Consider the following 21420-nt stretch of genomic DNA (forward strand, 5'->3'; position numbering starts at 1 on the left):
TCTCCACTCTCCATTCTCCACTCTCCACCCTCCACTCTCCACTGTCAATTCTCCCGTCTCTGCTCTACGCTCTCCGCTCTCCAATCTCCAATCTGCACACCCCACTCCACTCTCTGCCCTCCACTCTCCACTCCCCAATCTCCACTCTCCACTCTCCACTCTCCATTCTCCACTCTCCAAACTCCGCTCTCCGCTCTCCACTCTGCACGCTCCACTCTCAATTCTCCGCTTTCCACTCTCCACTCTCCGCTCTACACTCTCAATTCACCGCTCTCCGCTCTCCACTCTGCACTCTCCACTCTCCACTTTCCGCTCTCCACTCTCCGCTCTCCACTCTCCGCTCTCCACTCTCCACTCTCCACTGTCAATTCTCCCCTCTCTGCTCTACGCTCTCCGCTCTCCAATCTCCAATCTGCACACCCCACTCCACTCTCCACTCTCCACTCTCCACTCTCCATTCTCCACTCTGCACTCTGCACTCTCCAATCTCAATTCTCCCCTCTCCGCTCTGCACTCTGCACTCTGCACTCTCCGCTCTCCAGTCTCCACTTTCCGCTCACAACTCTCCACTATCCACTCTCCTCTCTCCACTCTCCGCTCTCCATTCTCCACTCTGCACTCTGCACTCTGCACTCTCAAATCTCAATTCTCCCCTCTCTGCTCTCCACTCTGAACTCTGCACTCTCCGCTCTCCACTCTCCGCTCTCCACCCTGCACGCTCCACTGTCAATTCTCCGCTCTCCACTCTCCGCTCTCCACTCTGCACTCTCCAATCTCAATTCTACCCTCTCCACTCGCCCCACTCCACTCTGCACTTTCCAATCTCCACTCTCCACTCTCCGCTCTCCACTCTCCACTCTCCATTCTCCACTCTCCACTCTCCACTCTCCACCCTGCACGTTCCACTCTCAATTCCCTGCTATCCACTCTCCCCTCTCCAATCTTCACTCTTCACTCTGCACTCTCCACTCTCAATTCTCCGCTGTCCGCTCTCCACTCTGCACTCTACACACTCCATTCTTCGCTCTCCACTCTCCGCTCACCACTCTCCGCTCTCCACTCTCCACTCTCCACTGTCAATTCTCCGCTCTCTGCTCTACGCTCTCCACTCTCCATTCTCCACTCTCCACTCTCCTTTCTCCAGTCTCCACTCCCCGCTCTCCACTCTGCACTCTGCACTCTCCACCCTCAATTCTCCGCTTTCCACTCTCCACTCTGCACTCTCCGCTCTACACTCTCAATTCTCCGCTCTCCAATCTCCAAACTGCACATTACACTCCACTCTCTGCTCTCCGCTCTCCACTCTCCACTCTCCGCTCTCCACTCTCCACTCTCCACTCTCCACTCTCCACTCTCCACTCTCCATGCTCCACACTCCACTCTACATTCTCCAGTCTCCACTCTCCGCTCTCCACTCTGCACTCTCCAATCTCAATTCTGCCCTCTCCGCTCTCCACTCTGCACTCTGCACTCTCCGATCTCCAGTCTCCACTCTCCGCTCTCCACTCTGCACTCTCCAATCTCAATTCTCCCCTCTCCACTCTCCGCTCTCCACTCACCACTTCCCCTCTCCACTCTCCGCTCTCCACTCTACACTCTCCACTCTCCACTCTCCGCTCTCCACCCTGCACGCTCCACTCTCAATTCTCCGCTCTCCACTCTTCACTCTGCACTCTCCGCTCCCCACTCTCAATTCTCCGCTCTTCGCTCTACACTCTCCACTCTTCACTCTTCACTCTCCAATCTCCACTCTCAACTCTCCACTCTCCACTCTCCGTTCTCCACTCTCCATTCTCCACTCTCCACTCTCCGCTCTCCGCTTTCCACTCTGCACGCTGCACTCTCAATTCACCGCTTTCCACTCTCCACTCTGCACTCTCCGCTCTACACTCTCAATTCTCCGCTCTCCGGTCTCCACTCTGTCTCTACACTCTCCATTCTCCGCTCTCCACTCTCCGCTCTCCACTCTCCGCTCTCCACTCTCCGCTCTCCACTCTCCACTCTCCACTGTCAATTCTCCGCTCTCTGCTCTATGCTCTCCGCTCTCCAATCTCCGCTCTCTACTCTCCACTCTCGACTCTCCACTCTCAACTCTCCACTCTCCACTCTCCGTTCTCCACTCTCCACTCTCCACTGTCAATTCTCCGCTCTCTGCTATACTCTCTCTGCTCTCCAATCTCCAATCTGCACAATCCACACAACTCTCTGCACTCCACTCTCCACTCTCCACTCTCCGCTCTCCACTCTCCACTCTCCACTCTCCACACTCCATTCTCCAGTCTCCACCCTCCGCTCTCCACTCTGCACTCTGCACTCTGCACTCTCAAATCTCAATTCTCCCCTCTCCGCTCTCCACTCTGAACTCTGCACTCTCCGCTCTCCACTCTCCGCTCTCCGTACTCCACTCTCCACTTTCCGCTCTCCACTCTCCGCTCTCCGCTCTCCACTCTCCACTCTCCACTCTCCACTCTCCACTCTCCGTTCTCCGCTCTCCACTCTCCACTCTCCATTCTCCACTCTCCACTCTCCGCTCTCCGCTCTCCACTCTGCACGCTCCACTCTCAATTCTCCGCTTTCCACTCTCCACTCTGCACTCTCCGCTCTACACTCTCTAACCTCCACTCTCCACTCTCCGTTCTCCGCTCTCCACTCTCCACTCTCCATTCTCCACTCTCCAGTCTCCACTCTCCATTCCCCACTTTCCACTCTCTAACCTCCAATCTCCACTCTCCACTCTCCACTCTCCACTCTCCGCTCTCCACTCTCCACTCTCCATTCTCCACTCTCCAAACTCCGCTCTCCGCTCTCCACTCTGCACGCTCCACTCTCAATTCTCCGCTTTCCACTCTCCACTCTCCGCTCTACACTCTCAATTCTCCGCTCTCCGCTCTCCACTCTGCACTCTCCACTCTCCACTTTCCGCTCTCCACTCTCCGCTCTCCACTCTCCGCTCTCCACTCTCCACTCTCCACTGTCAATTCTCCGCTCTCTGCTCTATGCTCTCCGCTCTCCAATCTCCGCTCTCCACTCTCCACTCTCGACTCTCCACTCTCGACTCTCCACTCTCCACTCTCCATTCTCAACACTCCACTCTCCACTGTCAATTCTCCGCTCTCTGCTCTACTCTCTCTGCTCTCCAATCTCCAATCTGCACACTCCACTCCTCTCTCTGCTCTCCACTCTCCACTCTCCACTGTCCGCTCTCCACTCTCCACTCGCCACTCTCCACTCTCCATTCTCCAGTCTCCACTCTCCGCTCTCCACACTGCACTCTGCACTCTCAAATCTCAATTCTCCCCTCTGCGCTCTCCACTCTGAACTCTGCACTCTCCGCTCTCGAGTCGCCACTCTCCTCTCTCCACTCTCCACTCTCCACTCTCTGTTCTCCGCTCTCCACTCTCCACTCTCCATTCTCCACTCTCAATTCTCCGCTTTCCACTCTCCACTATGCACTTTCCGCTCTCCACTCTCCGCTCTCCGCTCTCCACTCTCCACTCTCCGCTCTCCACTCTCCACTCTCCACTCTCCAATCTCCACTCTCCACTCTCCACTCTCCATTCTCCACTCTCCACTCTCCACTCTCCACTGTCAATTCTCCCCTCTATGCTCTCCGCTCTCCGCTCTCCAATCTCCAATCTGCACACCCCACTCCACTCTCTGCTCTCCACTCTCCACTCTCCATTCTCCAGTCTCGACTCTCCGCTCTCCACTCTGCACTCTGCACTCTCCAATCTCAATTCTCCCCTCTCCGCTCTCCACTCTGCACTCTGCACTCTGCACTCTCCGCTCACCAGTCTCCACTCTCCGCTCTCCACTCTGCACTCTGCACTCTCCAATCTCAATTCTCCACTCTCCACTCTCCACTCTCCATTCTCCACTCTGCACTCTGCACTCTGCACTCTCCAATCTCAATTCTCCCCTCTCCGCTCTCCACTCTGCACTCTGCACTCTCCGCTCTCCAGTCTCCACTTTCCGCTCATCGCTCTCCACTATCCACTCTCCACTCTCCACTCCCCGCTCTCCACCCTGCACGCTCCACTGTCAATTCTCCGCTCTCCACTCTCCGCTCTCCACTCTGCACTCTCCAATCTCAATTTTACCCTCTCCACTCGCCGCACTCCACTCTCCACTCTCCATTCTCCACTCTCCACTCTCCACTCTCCACCATGCACGCTCCACTCTCAATTCCCTGCTCTCCGCTCTCCCCTCTCCAATCTTCACTCTTCACTCTGCACTCTCCGCTCTCAATTCTCCGCTGTCCGCTCTCCACTCTGCACTCTACACACTCCATTCTCCGCTCTCCACTCTCCGCTCACCGCTCTCCACTCTCCACTGTCAATTCTCCGCTGTCTGCTCTACGCTCTCCACTCTCCATTCTCCACTCTCCACTCTCCACGCTCCACTCTCCTTTCCCCAGTCTCCACTCCCCGCTCTCCACTCTGCACTCTGCACTCTCCACCCTCAATTCTCCGCTTTCCACTCTCCACTCTGCACTCTCCGCTCTACACTCTCAATTCTCCGCTCTCCAATCTCCAATCTGCACATTACACTCCACTCTCTGCTCTCCGCTCTCCACTATCCACTCTCCACTCTCCACTCTCCGCTCTCCACTCTGCACTCTCCAATCTCAATTCTCCCCTCTCCACTCTCTGCTCTCCACTCTCCACTTTCCGCTCTACAGTCTCCACTCTCCACTGTCCACTCTCCACTCTCCACTCTCCGCTCTCCACTCTCCGCTCTCCACTCTGCACTCTCCAATCTCAATTCTCCCCTCTCCACTCTCTGCTCTCCACTCTCCACTTTCCGCTCTCCACTCTCCGCTCTCCACTCTCCACTCTCCACTCTCCGCTCTCCACCCTGCACGCTCCACTCTCAATTCTGCGCTCTCCACTCTTCACTCTGCACTCTCCGCTCCGCACTCTCAATTCTCCGCTCTTCGCTCTCCACTCTCCACTCTTCACTCTGCACTCTCCATTCTCCACTCTCCACTCTGCACTCTCCACTCTCAATTCTCCGCTTTCCACTCTCCCAACTCCCCTCTGCACTCCGCAATCTGCATTTCCACTCTCCGCTCTCTGCTCTCCACTCTGCATTCTGCACTCTGCCCTCTGCATTCTGCACTCTGCACTCTCCATTTCCACTCTCCGCTCTCCACTCTCCACTCTCCGCTTTCCGCTCTCCGCTCACCATTCTTCACTCTGCACTCTCCACTCTGCACTCTCTACTCTCCACTCTCCACTCTGCACTCTCCGCTCTCCACTTTCAATTCTCCACTCTCCGCTCTCCACTCTCCACTCTTCGCACTTCACTCTGCACTCTCCATTCTCCACTCTTCCCTCTGCACTCTTCACTCTCAATTCGCCGCTCTCCACTCTCAATTCTCCACTCTCTGCTCTCCACTCTCCGCTCTCCTCTCTCCACTATGCACTCTACACTGCCAATTCTCCGCTCTCTGCTCTACGCTCTCCGCTCTCCAAACTCTAATCTGCACACTCCGTTACACTCTCTGCTCTCCGCTCTCCACTCTCCGCTCTCCACACTCCGCTCTCCACTCTCCACTCTCCACTCTCCATTCTCCACACTCAACTCTCCACTCTCCACTCTCCACTCTCCACTCTCCGCTCTCGATTCTGCACTCTCCAATCTCAATTCTCCGCTCTCCGCTCTCCACTCTGCACTCTACACTCTCCATTCTCCGCTCTCCACTCTCCGCTCTCCACTCTCCGCTCTCCACTCTCCACTCTCCACTGTCAATTCACCGCTCTCTGCTCTACGCTCTCCACTCTCCATTCTCCAGTCTCCACTCTCGGCTCTCCAGTCTGCACTCTGCACTCTCCACTCTCAATTCTCCGCTTTCCACTCTCCACTTTGCACTCTCTGCTCTACACTCTCAATTCTCCACTCTCCAATCTCCAGTCTGCACACTCCACTCCACTCTCTGCTCTCCGCTCTCCACTCTCCACTCTCCGCTCTCCACTCTCCACTCTCCACTCTCCAATCTCCACTCTCCACTCTCCACTCTCCATTCTCCACTCTCCACTCTCCACTCTCCACTGTCAATTCTCCCCTCTCTGCTCTTCGCTCTCCGCTCTCCAATCTCCAATCTGCACACCCCACTCCACTCTCTGCTCTCCACTCTCCACTCTCTGCTCTCCACTCTCCACTCTCCATTCTCCAGTCTCGACTCTCCGCTCTCCACTCTGCACTCTGCACTCTCCAATCTCAATTCTCCCCTCTCCGCTCTCCACTCTGCACTCTGCACTCTGCACTCTCCGTTCACCAGTCTCCACTCTCCGCTCTCCACTCTGCACTCTGCACTCTCCAATCTCAATTCTCCACTCTCCACTCTCCACTCTCCATTCTCCACTCTGCACTCTGCACTCTCCAATCTCAATTCTCCCCTCTCCGCTCTCCACTCTGCACTCTGCACTCTGCACTCTCCGCTGTCCAGTCTCCACTTTCCGCTCACCGCTCTCCACTATCCACTCTCCACTCTCCACTCCCCGCTCTCCACCCTGCACGCTCCACTGTCAATTCTCCGCTCTCCACTCTCCGCTCTCCACTCTCCACTCTCCAATCTCCATTCTCCACTCTCCACTCTCCACCCTGCACGCTCCACTCTCAATTCCCTGCTCTCCGCTCTCCCCTCTCCAATCTTCACTCTTCACTCTGCACTCTCCGCTCTCAATTCTCCGCTGTCCGCTCTCCACTCTGCACTCTACACACTCCATTCTCCGCTCTCCACTCTCCGCTCACCGCTCTCCACTCTCCACTCTCCACTGTCAATTCTCCGCTGTCTGCTCTACGCTCTCCACTCTCCATTCTCCACTCTCCACTCTCCACGCTCCACTCTCCTTTCCCCAGTCTCCCCTCCCCGCTCTCCACTCTGCACTCTGCACTCTCCACCCTCAATTCTCCGCTTTCCACTCGCCACTCTGCACTCTGCGCTCTACACTCTCAATTCTCCGCTCTCCAATCTCCAATCTGCACATTACACTCCACTCTCTGCTCTCCGCTCTCCACTCTCCGCTCTCAACTCTCCACTCTGCACTCTCCACTCTCCACCCTGCACGCTCCACTCTCAATTCTGCGCTCTCCACTCTTCACTCTGCACTCTCCGCTCCCCACTCTCAATTCTCCGCTCTTCGCTCTCCACTCTCCACTCTTCACTCTTCACTCTGCACTCTCCATTCTCCACTCTCCACTCTGCACTCTCCACTCTCAATTCTCCGCTTTCCACTCTCCCAACTCCCCTCTGCACTCCGCAATCTGCATTTCCACTCTCCGCTCTCTGCTCTCCACTCTGCATTCTGCACTCTGCCCTCTGCATTCTGCACTCTGCACTCTCCATTTCCACTCTCCGCTCTCCACTCTCCACTCTCCGCTTTCCGCTCTCCGCTCACCATTCTCCACTCTGCACTCTCCACTCTGCACTCTCTACTCTCCACTCTCCACTCTGCACTCTCCGCTCTCCACTTTCAATTCTCCACTCTCCGCTCTCCACTCTCCACTCTTCGCACTTCACTCTGCACTCTCCATTCGCCACTCATCCCTCTGCACTCTTCACTCTCAATTCGCCGCTCTCCACTCTCAATTCTCCACTCTCTGCTCTCCACTCTCCGCTCTCCTCTCTCCACTATGCACTCTACACTGCCAATTCTCCGCTCTCTGCTCTACGCTCTCCGCTCTCCAAACTCCAATCTGCACACTCCGTTACACTCTCTGCTCTCCGCTCTCCACTCTCCGCTCTCCACACTCCGCTCTCCACTCTCCACTCTCCACTCTCCATTCTCCACTCTCAACTCTCCACTCTCCACTCTCCACTCTCTGCTCTCGATTCTGCACTCTCCAATCTCAATTCTCCGCTCTCCGCTCTCCACTCTGCACTCTACACTCTCCATTCTCCGCTCTCCACTCTCCGCTCTCCACTCTCCGTTCTCCACTCTCCACTCTCCACTGTCAATTCTCCGCTCTCTGCTCTACGCTCTCCACTCTCCATTCTCCACTCTCCACTCTCCATTCTCCAGTCTCCACTCTCCGCTCTCCAGTCTGCACTCTGCACTCTCCACTCTCAATTCTCCGCTTTCCACTCTCCACTTTGCACTCTCTGCTCTACACTCTCAATTCTCCACTCTCCAATCTCCAGTCTGCACACCCCACTCCACTCTCTGCTCTCCGCTCTCCACTCTCCACTCTCTACTCTCCGCTCTCCACTCTCCACTCTCCACTCTCCAATCTCCACTCTCCACTCTCCACTCTCCATTCTCCACTCTCCACTCTCCACTCTCCACTGTCAATTCTCCCCTCTCTGCTCTACGCTCTCCAATCTCCAATCTGCACACCCCACTCCACTCTCTGCTCTCCACTCTCCACTCTCTGCTCTCCACTCTCCACTCTCCATTCTCCAGTCTCGACTCTCCGCTCTCCACTCTGCACTCTGCACTCTCCATCTCAATTCTCCCCTCTCCGCTCTCCACTCTGCACTCTGCACTCTGCAGTCTCCGCTCACCAGTCTCCACTCTCCGCTCTCCACTCTGCACTCTGCACTCTCCAATCTCAATTCTCCACTCTCCACTCTCCACTCTCCACTCTCCATTCTCCACTCTGCACTCTGCACTCTCCAATCTCAATTCTCCCCTCTCCGCTCTCCACTCTGCACTCTGCACTCTGCACTCTCCGCTCTCCAGTCTCCACTTTCCGCTCACCGCTCTCCACTATCCACTCTCCACTCTCCACTCCCCGCTCTCCACCCTGCATGCTCCACTGTCAATTCTCCGCTCTCCACTCTCCGCTCTCCACTCTCCACTCTCCAATCTCAATTTTACCCTCTCCACTCGCCGCACTCCACTCTCCACTCTCCATTCTCCATTCTCCACTCTCCACTCTCCACCCTGCACGCTCCACTCTCAATTCCCTGCTCTCCGCTCTCCCCTCTCCAATCTTCACTCTTCACTCTGCACTCTCCGCTCTCAATTCTCCGCTGTCCGCTCTCCACTCTGCACTCTACACACTCCATTCTCTGCTCTCCACTCTCCGCTCACCGCTCTCCACTCTCCACTCTCCACTGTCAATTCTCCGCTGTCTGCTCTACGCTCTCCACTCTCCATTCTCCACTCTCCACTCTCCACGCTCCACTCTCCTTTCCCCAGTCTCCACTCCCCGCTCTCCACTCTGCACTCTGCACTCTCCACCCTCAATTCTCCGCTTTCCACTCGCCACTCTGCACTCTGCGCTCTACACTCTCAATTCTCCGCTCTCCAATCTCCAATCTGCACATTACACTCCACTCTCTGCTCTCCGCTCTCCACTCTCCACTCTCCGCTCTCCACTCTCCACTATCCACTCTCCACTCTCCACTCTCCACTCTCCACTCTCCACTCTCCAATCTCAATTCTCCCCTCTCCGCTCTGCACTCTGCACTGTCCAATCTCAATTCGCCCCTCTCCACTCTCTGCTCTCCACTTTCCGCTCTCCGCTCTCCACTCTCCACTCTCCGCTCTCCACTCTCCACTCTCCACTCTCCAATCTCCACCCTCCACTCTCCACTCTCCATTCCCCACTCTCCACTCTCCACTCTCCACTGTCAATTCCCCCCTCTCTGCTCTCCGCTCTCCGCTCTCCAATCTCCAATCTGCACACCCCACTCCACTCTCTGCTCTCCACTCTCCACTCTCTGCTCTCCACTCTCCACTCTCCATTCTCCAGTCTCGACTCTCCGCTCTCCACTCTGCACTCTGCACTCTCCAATCTCAATTCTCCCCTCTCCGCTCTCCACTCTGCACTCTGCACTCTGCACTCTCCGCTCACCAGTCTCCACTCTCCGCTCTCCACTCTGCACTCTGCACTCTCCAATCTCAATTCTCCACTCTCCACTCTCCACTCTCCACTCTCCACTCTCCATTCTCCACTCTGCACTCTGCACTCTGCACTCTCCAATCTCAATTCTCCCCTCTCCGCTCTCCACTCTGCACTCTGCACTCTGCACTCTCCGCTCTCCAGTCTCCACTTTCCGCTCACCGCTCTCCACTATCCACTCTCCACTCTCCACTCCCCGCTCTCCACCCTGCAAGCTCCACTGACAATTCTCCGCTCTCCACTCTCCGCTCTCCACTCTGCACTCTCCAATCTCAATTTTACCCTCTCCACTCGCCGCACTCCACTCTCCACTCTCCATTCTCCACTCTCCACTCTCCACTCTCCACCCTGCACGCTCCACTCTCAATTCCCTGCTCTCCGCTCTCCCCTCTCCAATCTTCACTCTTCACTCTGCACTCTCCGCTCTCAATTCTCCGCTGTCCGCTCTCCACTCTGCACTCTACACACTCCATTCTCCGCTCTCCACTCTCCACTCACCGCTCTCCACTCTCCACTCTCCACTCTCCATACTCCACACTCCACTCTACATTCTCCAGTCTCCACTCTCCGCTCTCCACTCTGCACTCTCCAATCTCAATTCTCCCCTCTCCACTCTGCACTCTGCACTCTCCAATCTCAATTCTCCCCTCTCCACTCTTCACTCTGCACTCTCCGCTCCCCACTCTCAATTCTCCGCTCTTCACTCTCCACTCTCCACTCTTCACTCTTCACTCTGCATTCTCCATTCTCCACTCTCCACTCTGCACTCTCCAATCTCAATTTTACCCTCTCCACTCGCCGCACTCCACTCTCCACTCTCCATTCTCCACTCTCCACTCTCCACTCTCCACCCTGCACGCTCCACTCTCAATTCCCTGCTCTCCGCTCTCCCCTCTCCAATCTTCACTCTTCACTCTGCACTCTCCGCTCTCAATTCTCCGCTGTCCGCTCTCCACTCTGCACTCTACACACTCCATTCTCCGCTCTCCACTCTCCGCTCACCGCTCTCCACTCTCCACTCTCCACTCTCCATACTCCACACTCCACTCTACATTCTCCAGTCTCCACTCTCCGCTCTCCACTCTGCACTCTCCAATCTCAATTCTCCCCTCTCCACTCTGCACTCTGCACTCTCCAATCTCAATTCTCCCCTCTCCACTCTTCACTCTGCACTCTCCGCTCCCCACTCTCAATTCTCCGCTCTTCACTCTCCACTCTCCACTCTTCACTCTTCACTCTGCAATCTCCATTCTCCACTCTCCACTCTGCACTCTCCACTCTCAATTCTCCGCTTTCCACTCTCCCAACTCCCCTCTGCACTCCGCAATCTGCATTTCCACTCTGCACTCTCCACTCTCCACTCTCCACTCTCCGCTCTCGATTCTGCACTCTCCAAAAAAGTGGAAAGTCCGCCGATCGGCGCAAAAAACGGCGCAAATCCCACTTGCGTCACGTCATAAAAATGGGCCGATAGTCTCCGGCCCGAAATGGGCTAGCAGCGACGTAACGGGATCCGCGCTTGCGCAGTGGTTCACGCCGTGCAGCGTCATACGCGCTGCACGGCGTGACGGCTCATAAGGCCGCGCAGCTCCCCCCCACCCGACCGGAACAGCCGACCGCAACACCCGACTTGATGGCTGGCCGTCGCTCAGCCCCGAGGTTCGAGTCACGCGATGTGGAGACGCTCCTGGACGCGGTGGAGCAGAGGAGGGACGCCCTGTATCCCGGGCACGGCCGCAGAGTTGCCCCACGCCACAGCCGGCGTCTGTGGAGGGAGGTGGCAGAGGCCGTCACCGCTGTGGCCCTAACACCACGGGCAGGCACCCAGTGCCACAAGAAGGTGAACGACCTCGTCAGAGCAGGCAGGGTGAGCCTCCCCATATCCCCCATATCCCCCCTCCCCCAAATCCCCCCCTCCCCCATATTCCCCCCTCCCCCATATCCCCCATATTCCCCCCTCCCCCATATCCCCCACTCCCCCATATCCCCCCTCCCCCATATCCCCCATATCCCCCCTCCCCCATATCCCCCATATTCCCCCCTCCCCATATCCCCCCTCCCCATATCCCCCATATCCCCCCTCCCCCATATCCCCCCTCCCCCATATCCCCCATATCCCCCCTCCCCCATATCCCCCATATTCCCCCCTCCCCCATATCGCCCATATCCCCCTCCCCATGTCCCCCATATCCCCCCTCCCCCATATCCCCCATATCCCCCCTCCCCATATCCCCCATATCCCCCCTCCCCCATATCCCCCATATTCCCCCCTCCCCCATATCCCCCCTCCCCATATCCCCCATATCCCCCCCTCCCCCATATCCCCCCTCCCCCATATCCCCCATATCCCCCCCTCCCCCATATCCCCCATATTCCCCCCTCCCCCATATCCCCCCTTCCCCATATCCCCCATATCCCCCCTCCCCATATCCCCCATATCCCCCCTCCCCCATATCCCCCCCCTCCCCCATATCCCCCATATTCCCCCTCCCCCATAACCCCCATATTCCCCCCTCCCCCATATCCCCCATATCCCCCATATCCCCCATATCCCCCCCTCCCCCATATCCCCCCTCCCCCATATCCCCCATATCCCCAAGTGAATCCAGCCCTAACCTTAACCTCTGCAATGCACGCGCAACCGATGGCGTGCATTCATATACCTGCCTAACACTGTTGCCTTTTACCCCTGCCACCACCCCCCCACCCCCAGGAGAAGGGCGCACACAACAATAGGGAGCATGTGAGGACTGGAGGAGGGCCCGCTGATGAGAGGGCACTGACCGTACACGAGGAAAGGGCCCTGGAACTGGCTGGCGGACCTGAGGACCGGGAGGTTGCTGATGCAGAGGTCGGGGGCCCACGAGCAAGTGAGCCACCAACAGCCCGTCCCCATATCCCCCCTCCCCTATATCCCCCTCCCCCGTATCACCTGATCACTGCCTGATGTCTAACCATGCATGCTTCATTGTGTATCGCAGGACCAAACGTCCAGGCACCCATCCCCGCAGATGCAGACCGCCCGCAGGATGCCCCTCGGAGACCACAGGAGACGGAGAGACCCGCACCCTCCAGCATGCGACGCCCGCAGGATGCCCCTCGGAGACCACGGGAGACGGAGAGACCCGCACCCTCCAGCATGCGACGCCCGCAGGATGCCCCTCGGAGACCACGGGAGACGGAGAGACCCGCACCCTCCAGCATGCGACGCCCGCAGGATGCCCCTCGGAGACCACGGGAGACGGAGAGACCCGCACCCTCCAGCATGCGACGCCCGCAGGATGCCCCTCGGAGACCACGGGAGACGGAGAGACCCGCACCCTACAGCATGCGACGCCCGCAGGATGCCCCTCGGAGACCACGGGAGACGGAGAGACCCGCACCCTCCAGCATGCGACGCCTGCAGGATGCCCCTCGGAGACCACGGGAGACGGAGAGACCCGCACCCTCCAGCATGCGACGCCCGCAGGATGCCCCTCGCACACCACGGGAGACGGAGAGACCTGGAGCAACAGGGAGACGACACCCCCGTCACGTGCGGGAGCGACCACCCAGCGATGAGGGGGGCAGCCACAGGCCCCCGTCACATCCGAGCCAGGACACCACTACCCAGGACACCACTATCCAGGACACCCCTACCCGGGACACCACTACCCAGGACACCCCTACCCGGGACACCACTACCCGGGACAGCACTACCCGGGACAGCACAACCCGGGACAGCACTACCCGGGACAGCACTACCCAGGACACCCCTACCCGGGAAGACGAAAGACCGGACAGTGACTCAGAGTGGATGGGTGGAGACGAACCCCCACCCCAAAGTGCCATGGACTCAGAGTGGGACGAAGAGCACGACACAACGCCACTGCTGTCACCAACACCCTCCACCATCGCAGAAACACTCACCACGGTTGGGCACTTTAGTGATGAGGCGTCTGGTACACTCACTGGTGCGCACAACACAGCCGTCCCGGTACAGCAGGTGGAGGTAGGAGCAGCAGAGGGACCGGGCGGTCGGAGGGGAGCCCAGGCCAAGCGAACATCTGCCGCCCAGATGGATCCCGGGTTCCTGCAGTTACCACACCCACACATAGATCCGATGCAACCACTGACACGGAGACGAGCGAATAGGGTGACGGGTGGCTTGCGGCGGCTGCGGTCGCAGGTGGAGGAGTCCACCCGCGTCCAGGAACTGGGAGTGGTCCCGGTCATGCGTGCCACCCAGGCTGACACCGCACGGGTGGCGTCCGCGGTGGAGGCAATGGGTGCGACGGTGTCAGACATGGGGAACGGTTTGCGAGGCCTGGGGCCTTCCGTGCAGGCGGCGTCTGTGGCCCAGGAAATGGCTGCCCTCTCACAGGAGGCCATGAGCCAGTGCCAGCGCCAGATGGCAGAGGCGCTCAACGCCATAGCCCAGTCTCAGCACGCCATAGCCCAGTCTCAGCAGGCCATGGCCCAGTCTCTGCAGGCCATGGCCCAGTCTCTGCAGGCCATGGCCCAGTCTCAGCAGGCCATCGCTGAGGGCATCGGCGCCAGTGGCCATGTGCGAGCTAGCGTCGCACTGTCGCAGACAGGGTTCGACAACCCCCTGGGCTCCATGGCTGCAAACCTGCAGACCCCTGTCGATACCAGCATGGGCCTCCAGGACTGGCAGCGGCAGATGTCGGGGGCGCGTCGGATGGCCAGTCCGTTCGCATCCCCCACCCATGTAGAGGCCTGGGGGCCATCGGGCACCCCGAGGGAGGAGGAGGTGGTGTGGTCCGTCCCGGCTCCCTCTGTAGGGGAGGTCCCGGTACACCGCGACACCTCGGACTCCCCCCCTTCCGTCCCAGGTGCATCGGGTGGGCAACGGGCAGGACAGGCTGGCAGCTCGCCATCCCAGTCGCCCGGGCCGCAGCCTGGCCCATCTAGGCCAGGACGCCCCAGGAAACGGCCGCCAAAGGGATCCAGTGTCAGAGGGCAGGAATCACAGGAGTCCACCTCCAGTTCTGCTGTACAGTCTGGGGAACCACGTAGACGTAGTCAAAGGGCCCGTAAGGCCAAACAATTAGACACTGAGTAAGTTGGCACGGGTGCAGGGCACAGATGAGTTTTAGGCGCTAGGGCACGTGCATGAACTCCTTTGGTTATTAAAGTCAATGTTACACCTACCGAAGCTGCCTTTGTGCTCTGTCCAAAGTGTGCGGGGGTGTCATGTACGTTGAGCGCAAGTGTGTGTGTGAGGGGTGGTCTTACCTCAGCCCCAGGTGAGTCTGCCCCCTTCCCCCTGGGCCGCCATCAACATCCCCCGGGCAGAGGACGGGACCGTGCGCTGCAGTGTCACAGCCGCATGCAGGGATGGTCCGGGTGGATGGTGGTACTGTGGCCATGGGTCAGACATAGTCCAACGATGTAGAGCCAGGAGCTCATCGCAGGGCGGGTTGTCATCATTCTCCATGGCCTGCGATAGACACGCGTCCACCCGCAACTGGGTGAGCCCGGCCCGTTGTGCCGCCGGTGGATCGGCAATTGGGGGTGGGGGGGTGGTGTGCATGCGGGTGGGGTGTGTGGGGTTGGGGAGGGGGGTGAGGGTGCTGGGTGGGTGGATGGGTGGGGGGTGTGGGTGGTCGGCTGTTGTCATGGTGTGCGGTCTGTGGCCATACTACCCGATTCCCACGCCCATCTAGTCAGTGAAGCGGGCGTCTATCAGTCTGTCCCGTGCCCGCTGGGCCAGCCGGTAACGGTGGACAGCCACCCGTCTGTGTCTACCCCGTCTGCCCTGACCATTGCCCCCATCCCCCTCATCTGGGGAGGACTGGGCCTCTTCCTGCTGCTCCTCCACTCCGCCCTCCTCTGCCTGCGGCACATCGCCCCTCTGCTGGGCTATGTTGTGCAGGACGCAGCACACCACAATGATGCGGCCGACCCTATCTGACCAATACTGGAGGGCGCCCCCAGAGAGGTCCAGGCACCTGAAACGCATCTTCAGCACGCCAAAGCACCTCTCTATCACTCCCCTTGTCGCTACATGGGCATCATTGTAGCGGTTCTCCGCCTCATTGCGTGGCCTCCGTATAGGCGTCATCAGCCACGATCGCAATGGGTAGCCCCTGTCGCCCAGCAACCAGCCCCTCAGCCGGGGATGGCGTCCCTCGTACATGCCGGGCATGGATGACCGCGACAACACGAATGAGTCGTGTACACTGCCTGGGTGACGGGCGCAGACGTGCAGGATCATCATGCGGTGGTCGCAGACCACCTGTACGTTCATCGAATAGGTCCCCTTCCTATTAGTGAACACGGCCCTGTTATCTGCAGGTGGCCGCACGGCGACGTGCATCCCATCGATCGCGCCCTGGACCATGGGGAACCCGGCAATGGCAGAGAAGCCCACGGCCCGGGCATCTTGGCTGGCCCGGTCCACGGGGAAGCGGATGTAGCGGTGCGCCATGGCATAAAGGGCATCTGTCACTGCCCGGATGCACCGATGCACCGATGTCTGCGATATGCCGGACAGGTCCCCACTCGGTGCCTGGAATGACCCCGTTGCATAAAAGTTCAGGGCCACCGTAACCTTGACGGACACGGGGAGAGGGTGTCCCCCGCCAGTGCCACGCGGTGACAGGTGTGCCAGCAGGTGGCAGATGTGTGCCACGGTTTCCCGGCTCATCCGGAGTCTCCTCCTGCATTCCCGGTCCGTGAGGTCCTGGTATGACTGCCGGGGCCGGTACACAAGGGGCGCCCTCGGGTGCCTCCGTTGCCGTGGGGCCGCGACGTCCTCCTCCCCCTCCTCGTCCTGTCGGTCAGGTGTCCCTCCAGCCTGGGCGGCTGCCGCCTGCCCCTCTGCGGCAGCCTGCGCCGCCTCTCTGGCACGCTCCTCCTCCTCCCCCTCCTCCTCCTCATCCAGGGCAACATAGACATGAGCGGCTGCCACCACGGCGGCCAACATCGCTGGATGGTCTGAAAACATGACGGCCTGGTGGGGGGGGAGGGGAACGACGACATGTCATCATTGCCCATATCCCCTCCTCCCCCCAGCCAGGTGGCATGGACCGCATGGGTCCAACTGTTGGAGGCTGGCACCTGGCCAGGTGGACCAACTCATTTGCCCTCCCATCACCCACCCCAGCACGGACCACACCCCAACCCCCAACCTCCACCCCGGCACGGACCCCCTCCCCAACCCCCAACCTCCACCCCGGCACGGACCCCCCCCCCAACCTCCACCCCGGCACCGACCCCCCCCCCCCCCAACCTCCACCCCGGCACGGACCCCCTCCCCAACCTCCACCCCGGCACGGACCCCCTCCCCAACCTCCACCCCAGCACGGACCCCCCCCAAACGCCCAACCTCCATCCCGGCACGGACCCCCTCCCCAACCTCCACCCCAGCACGGACCCCCCCCCCAACCCCCAACCTCCACCCCGGCACGGACCCCCTCCCCAACCTCCACCCCGGCACGGACCCCCTCCCCAACCCCCAACCTCCACCCCGGCACGGACCCCCCCCCAACCTCCACCCCGGCACGGACCCCCTCCCCAACCTCCACCCCGGCACGGACCCCCTCCCCAACCTCCACCCCAGCACGGACCCCCCCCCAACCCCCAACCTCCATCCCGGCACGGACCCCCTCCACAACCTCCACCCCGGCACGGACCCCCTCCCCAACCTCCACCCCAGCATGGACCCCCCCCCAACCCCCAACCTCCATCCCGGCACGGACCCCCTCCCCAACCTCCACCCCGGCACGGACCCCCCCCCAACCCCCAACCTCCACCCCGGCACGGACCCCCTCCCCAACCCCCAACCACCCCGGCACGGACCCCCCCCCCCAATCTCCACCCCGGCACGGACACCCTCCCCAACCTCCACCCCGGCACGGACCCCCTCCCCAACCTCCACCCCAGCACGGACCCCCCCCAACCCCCAACCTCCACCCCGGCACGGACCCCCTCCCCAACCCCCAACCTCCACCCCGGCACGGACCCCCCCCAACCTCCACCCCGGCACGGACCCCCCCCCAACCTCCACCCCGGCACGGACCCCCTCCCCAACCTCCACCCCGGCACGGACCCCCTCCCCAACCTCCACCCCAGCACGGACCCCCCCCCAACCCCCAACCTCCATCCCGGCACGGACCCCCTCCACAACCTCCACCCCGGCACGGACCCCCTCCCCAACCTCCACCCCAGCATGGACCCCCCCCCAACCCCCAACCTCCATCCCGGCACGGACCCCCTCCCCAACCTCCACCCCGGCACGGACCCCCCCCCAACCCCCAACCTCCACCCCGGCACGGACCCCCTCCCCAACCCCCAACCACCCCGGCACGGACCCCCCCCCCCAATCTCCACCCCGGCACGGACACCCTCCCCAACCTCCACCCCGGCACGGACCCCCTCCCCAACCTCCACCCCAGCACGGACCCCCCCCAACCCCAACCTCCACCCCGGCACGGACCCCCTCCCCAACCCCCAACCTCCACCCCGGCACGGACCCCCCCCAACCTCCACCCCGGCACGGACCCCCTCCCCAACCTCCACCCCGGCACGGACCCCCTCCCCAACCTCCACCCCAGCACGGACCCCCCCCCAACCCCCAACCTCCATCCCGGCACGGACCCCCTCCCCAACCTCCACCCCGGCACGGACCCCCTCCCCAACCTCCACCCCAGCACGGACCCCCCCCAACCCCCAACCTCCATCCCAGCACGGACCCCCTCCCCAACCTCCACCCCGGCACGGACCCCCCCCCAACCCCCAACCTCCACCCCGGCACGGACCCCCTCCCCAACCCCCAACCTCCAACCCGGCACGGACCCCCCCCCCCCAACATCCACCCCGGCACGGACCCCCCCCCCCAACCTCCATCCCGGCACGGACCCCCTCCCCAACCTCCACCCCAGCACGGACCCCCCCCAACCCCCAACCTCCACCCCGGCACGGACCCCCTCCCCAACCCCCAAACTCCACCCCGGCACGGACCCCCCTCAACCTCCACCCCGGCACGGACACCCTCCCCAACCTCCACCCCGGCACGGACCCCCTCCCCAACCTCCACCCCAGCACGGACCCCCCCCAACCCCCAACCTCCATCCCGGCACGGACCCCCTCCCCAACCTCCACCCCGGCACGGACCCCCTCCCCAACCTCCACCCCGGCACGGACCCCCTCCCCAACCCCCAACTTCCACCCCGGCACGGACCCCCCCCCAACCTCCACCCCGGCACGGACCCCCCCCCCAACCCCCAACCTCCATCCCGGCACGGACCCCCTCCCCAACCTCCACCCCGGCACGAACCCCCTCCCCAACCTCCACCCCGGCACGGACCCCCTCCCCCCCCCAACCTCCACCCCGGCACGGACCCCCTCCCGGCACTCCCCCGGAGCCCAACCTACTCTAACCACCCCCCCCCCCCCACGCCCCCCACGGCCGCACACACACACACAAGCCGAGACACACCTCTCCTCAGGCAATCAGTCTGCGACCACGCCATTTCCTGCCCAGAGCCAACCCCCCAGGCCGTCACTCACCTCCTCGCTGGTCGGCGTGAGCCTGGAGCACCGGGTCACGCCGATGAAAAGGAGGTTTGATTCACGTCGACGTGAACGGTCATCACGTCGACGGGACTTCGGCCCATCCGGAAGGGAGAATATCGGCAGGCCGAAAATCGGCTGCCTTGCGCAGACCCGTGACATTCTCCGCGGCAGCGGCGCCATTAACGCCCCGCCGACTTTTCTCCCTTCAGAGACTTCGTCGGGGGCGGGGGCGGGATTCACGGCGGCCAACGGCCATTCTCCGACCCGGCGGGGGGTCGGAGAATGACGCCCCCGTACTCTCCACTCTCAATTCTCCGCTTTCCACTCTACCAACTGCCCTCTGCACTCTGAACTCTGCACACTCCATTTCCACTCTCCGCTCTCCGCTCTCCACTCTACACTCTGCACTCTCCACGCTCCGCTCTCCGCTCTCCACTCTTCACTCTGCACTCTGCACTCTGCACTCTGCCCTCTGCCCTCTGCCCACTACCCTCTGCACTCTTCACTCTTCACTCTCCATTTCCACTCTCCGCTCTCCACTCTCCGCTCTCCACTCTCCACACTCCACACTCCATTCTGCACTTTCCACTCTGCACTCTTCACTGTCCACTCTCCACTCTCCACTCTCCTCTCTCCACGCTCCACTCTCCGCTCTCCACTCTGCGGCCTCCACTCTCCACTCTCCACTCTCCGCTCTGCACACTGCACTCTCCACTATGCACGTTCCACTCTGCGATCTCCACTCTGCACCCTGCATTGCCCACTCTGCACTCTCCACGATGCACGCTCCACTCTGCACGCTCCACTCTCCACTCTCCACTCTGCACTCTCCATTCTGCACTCTGCACTCTGCACTCTCCACTTTCCATTCTCCACTCTCCGTTCTCCGCTCTCTGCTCCCCACTCTCCACTATGCACTCTACACTCTCCGCTCTCCACTCTCCACACTCCTCTCTCCACTCTCCACTCTCTACACTCCACTCTGTGCTCTCCACTGTCTGATCTCGGCTCTCCTCTCTCCACTCTCCACTGTCCACTGTCCATTCTCCACTCTGCACTCTGCACTCTGCCCTCTGCACTCTGCACTCTCCATTTCCACTCTCCGCTCTCCGCTCTCCGCTCTCCACTCTCCGCCCTCCACTCTCCGCTCTGCACTCTGCACTCTCCACTCCGCACTCTCCACTATGCACGCTCCACTCTGCGATCTCCACTCTGCACTCTCCACTCTGCACTCTCCACTCTGCACTCTCCACTCTACACTCTCCACTCTGCACTCTACACTCTCCGCTCTCCACTATGCACTCTACACTCTCCGCTCCCCACTCTCCGCTCTCTGCACTCCTCTCTCCACTCTCCACTCTGCACTCTGCCCTTTGCACTCTGCACTCTCCATTTCCACTCTCCGCTCTCTGCTCTCCACTCTCCGCTCTCTGCTCTCCGCTCTCCACTGTCTGATCTCCACTCTCCGCTCTCCGCTCTCCGCTCTCCACTCTCTACTCTCTACTCTCCACTCTCCGCTCTCCGCTCTCCATTCTCCACTCTCCGCTCTCCGCTCTGCGCTCTCCGCTCTCCACTCTCCACTCTCCACTCTCCACTCTCCGCTCTCCACTCTCCACTCTCCATTCTCCACTCTCCACTCTCCACTCTCCTCACTGCACTCTCCACTCTCCACTCACCCGTCTCCACTCTCCGCTCTGCGCCGTCCACTCTCCACTCTCCACTCTCCACTCTCCTCTCTCCGCTCTCCTCTCTCCGCTCTCCAATCTCCACTCTCCGCTCTCCAATCTCCACTCTCCACTCTCCACTCTGCACTCTCCACTCTCCACTCACCCGTCTCCGCTCTCCGCTCTGCGCCGTCCACTCTCCACTCTCCACTCTCCGCTCTCCACTTTGCACTCTGCACTCTGCACAGTGCACTCTCAACTCTCCACTATGCACGCTCCACTCTGCGATCTCCACTCTGCACTCTGCACTCTCCACTATGCACGCTCCACTCTGCACTCTCCACTCTGCACTCTCCACTCTGCACTCTCCACTCTCCAT

The sequence above is a fragment of the Scyliorhinus torazame genome, chromosome 9 (genome assembly GCF_047496885.1).
Source record: "Scyliorhinus torazame isolate Kashiwa2021f chromosome 9, sScyTor2.1, whole genome shotgun sequence".
NCBI classification, from domain to species: Eukaryota; Metazoa; Chordata; class Chondrichthyes; order Carcharhiniformes; family Scyliorhinidae; genus Scyliorhinus; species Scyliorhinus torazame.